Below are 4,360 nucleotides of genomic sequence, written 5' to 3' on the forward strand. Positions count from 1 at the left end.
CATTGTGTTCGTGTCCAATCTGTTATTCAAGCTCAAACCGATATCCAAGCCCGTATTTCTCAGGCTCAACAAGCTTGTGTTTCACAAGGTTTGATGGATAAGGAATTTCCTTATTACATAACACCTGCTCTTGAACTGAAGGACAATGGATCGTATTACTTCATGGACCGTTTGTGGGTCCCAAGCCAAGATAATCTTCGTACCTTGCTTATGGATGAAGCCTATAAGTCTCGCTATTCTATTCATCCTGGCTCTGATAAGATGTATAAGGATCTTCGTATTCAGTATTGGTGGCCTGGTATGAAGAAAGACATTGCCTTATACGTATCAAAATGCCTTACTTGTCTTAAGGTTAAGGCTGAACATCAGCGTCCTTCTGGTTTATTGGAGCAACCAGAGATCCCAGTTTGGAAATGGGAAAACATTACTATGGATCTCATTACTAAACTCCCGCGCACAAAGAAAGGTCACGATGCCATCTGGGTAGTCGTTGATCTTCTTACCAAATCAGCACATTTCTTGCCAATCTGTGAGGATTTTTCGGCTGACAAACTTGCTCAAATCTACGTGGATGAAATTGTAGCATGACATGGTGTTCCTTTGAACATCATTTCTGACAGAGATACTCGTTTCACTTCTCATTTTTGGAGAACCATGCAATCTGCTATGGGGTCTCAACTTAATCTGAGCACAGCTTATCATCCACAAACGGATGGTCAATCTGAAAGAACAATCCAGACACTGGAGGATATGCTTAGAGTTTGTGTGATCGATTTCGGTGGTAGTTGGGATTTACATCTTCCGTTGATTGAATTCTCCTACAACAACAGTTATCACTCTAGCATCAACATGGCTCCTTTCGAGGCTCTCTATGGTCGAAAATGTCGTTCACCAGTCTGCTGGAATGAGATCGGCGAGGCTCAACTTACTGGACCTGCCCTCATTTTAGAGACAACAGATAAGGTTAAGAAAGTTCGTGATAACCTTTAGACAGCTAGAAGCCGTCAAAAGAGTTACGCGGACCTAAAACGCAAGCCCTTGGATTTTCAAGTCGGTGATCGAGTATTACTTAAGGTCTCACCTTGGAAAGGTGTGATCAGATTTGGAAAGAAAGGAAAACTTGCACCTAGATACGTTGGACCATTCAAGATCGCCGAAAGAATCGGTAAGGTAGCCTACAGACTTGAGTTACCTCCTGAACTTGGAAATGTTCATCCAACCTTTCACGTGTCCAATCTCAAGAGGTGTTTAGCTGATGAAAACCTCCACATACCGCTTGACAAAATTCGTGTTGATAAAACACTGAAATTTGTTGAGAAACCGGTAGAAATCATGGAACGTGAAGTCAAGTGGCTTAAACGCAAGCGCATTCCTTTGGTCAAGGTTTGCTAGGAATCTAAACGTGGACCCGAGTTTACTTGGGAACGTGAAGATCAAATGAAGGTGAAATATCCGCATCTTTTTCCACGAGTTTCCTCTAAATAAATTTCGGGACGAAATTTCCACAAGTAGGGGAGACTGTAACATTTGTGCTTGTAATCATTGTGAACAGTTCAATTATCATTAAAACAATGTTATTTGATCCCAATGTTTGTTTGGTTGTGTTTTACATTTTTCATGTTTTGACTTTTGTTCAATTTCAAACTCTACATCGCTTTCTGGAGAGTTATACGCTAACTGGTGCGTAAACGTACTCAGTTTAATGCGACAAATACTCCGGAACATCAACATATACTCAACATACCTTAAATAACCTTTACATAACTTAGAAATAAGTTTTGAAGGCTTTGGTATGGCAAAAACGAGTTAATTCGCTTACAGGGACTAAACTTGACAAACTGCGAAAGTATGCCAATTCGAACTGTAACGAACATTCTGGAACATGTCCATAAGTTAAAAATACCATAAATATCCTTTACATAGCTTAGAAATAGGCTTTGAGGGGTTTGGTATGCTAAAACAAACTTTTGGATCATTCAGGGGCTAAAAGTGTCAAAAAGTGCACAAGTTAGCACTTTCGCGCATAACTTACGTTCTGAATACATCCGGACACCCAAAAATTTATGTAAGCATCCTTATATTATGCCTTAATGTCTGGCATGAGAAAAATCCATTCGTCGCATCATTTGGATCGTCTTTCGCGCTTATGCGCATCCCGTCGTAATTAACCGAACATCGCGATCGTACGGCCCAACGAACCAACATCCGACATATTTTTGAGCATGTTTCATGTCCACAATGTTTAGGCATCATTTTAGGGCCCTAAAGTTGGCTTTACGGACCTTAGAAGTGTCGGAAATGGCTTAAATACATAACAGGGACTAAAACTGTAATTGCTGAAAGTTTGTGTGGATCAGACAGGGCCAGGCGGCCCGCCTGAGCCTTGTGTGAATCCTGACGTGGGCCGCGTGGGACATGCAGATAAGATAAGATCAATTAGTTAGCAAATCTCAGCTGATTAAACCACAACCACATGATTTCACTTGCCCTTTCAGCTCACTTAGGGTCATTTTCAGTAACCACAACTTTTCGACAAGTGTACGCACGAGATTCGATCACGTTTTTCAAGAAACGATCCTAACGGTTCGGGAAATACTATAAATACCCCACCCCCATTCTTGTTAAAACCCACAAAAATCTGATCTAAGCTCTAAGTTGGAACCTTTGTTTCATACCTGAGCTATTTTGATCTAGATTAGCATTCGGGGACCCTTCGTAAGTGTTCTTTCGTTCTTTTATTCGCTTTTTGAGTCCGAAAGTCAACATTTTGTTGACTTTCTGCGTTGACCAGCCTATGGTCAACACGAAGTTCATTGGAACTTCATAACGTGAGCGTGATCACGATGGTTATAGTCCGTAGTGACTATACCTACTGATTACCACGTTATCTAGGCTCAGTGACGAGTCGTAGCTTCGGCCAAAATGCGCATTCTTGCGTATTTTGTAACCAAACAACTCGTGAGCATCAAAGCCGTTTGTTTTGATGCCAAACCTGTTTTCTAAACTTAGTTAAGCATGTTCTAACATGCTTAGCTCGTCACTTTTAGTATAGTGCTTATGTAGGGGTCGTAAGGTAAGCGATCTAAACAATCGCTTATACTTTCGAACCCGACCCATTTGGTCGATCATTAGGATCCGACCAAACACATTAGGTGACCATAGCTATAACCTTCCGACGTTATACCTTATGGCCACGATGTTAGGCGTTCCAAACGCGTTCTACGTGAACGACTCGTTAAGGTAGCATAAGCAACCTAAACGGGTCGTAATGGGCCGTAAGCACTTAGGTTAGGTTTCATTTTAGTATGTAGGCTTTGTTAAACCATATTACACGAGTCTCCATACTCGTTTGGTTTACGAACCCGCATACTATCCGATCCTTCCGATTTTGGTCCGGTATATTAATATAGCTACCTATTAGGTGCCGTTTGATATCCCGTGATCTCTAGCATTGTGTGATTATTACACAAGGAATTCAAACCAATCTCAGGTGAGTACATAGAACCCCTCTTTTACTGTTTTCCAAACTGTTTTGGGGTGAAACACATGTGCCTACTTGTTACTTTCATGCTTTCCATGTTTTCACATCATACACCTGCTATGTTCATTAGTACCTTATAGTACATTTCATGCTATGTATGCCCATTGTGTGCATACTTAGTACATTGCTTTACACTACATTTCCTGCTATGTATGCCCATTGTGTGCATACTTAGTACATTGCTTTACATTACATTTCATGCTATGTATGCCCATTGTGCGCGTACTTAGTACATTGCTTTACATTACATTTCATGCTATGTATGCCCATTGTGTGCGTACTTAGTACATTGCTTCACATTTCATTTCATGCTATTTATGCCCATTGCGTGCATACTTAGTACAATTGTTTACATCACATGCCTTCATTTTGGTATAACATTTGGTTTGTTTAACATGGAACAATACATTCATTAACATTAGCTACGCCGTTCGTTAGTAGGTAGTGGTACCATTGGAATTGACAACTCCCGTTCCTGAAATCCTGGGTTTGTTTGGATTGGAAGGAATGACCGAATTCGATATACATAACTTAGATAACCATTAATTTGTTTAAGGGTTTATCGCCACAGTCTCAAGGCTTGGATGTATGCATATTTTACAATACCGCATAAATGTTAATATCAGTAGAGCATGCATTGTTCCACAAAACATAACGTTGATTTAAACCATGTTTTACTTCAACACCTTGTTCTGTGCATTTTACATATGGTTTAGTTGATACATCTCGCTTACCATACAAGATATATTTTGGGTACACGTTACATGATCTACATTAAACATAAACATTTTGGACATTGATATACACACTTGGTGGTTT

The sequence above is a fragment of the Helianthus annuus genome, chromosome 4, assembly GCF_002127325.2.
Source record: "Helianthus annuus cultivar XRQ/B chromosome 4, HanXRQr2.0-SUNRISE, whole genome shotgun sequence".
Lineage (NCBI taxonomy): Eukaryota > Viridiplantae > Streptophyta > Magnoliopsida > Asterales > Asteraceae > Helianthus > Helianthus annuus.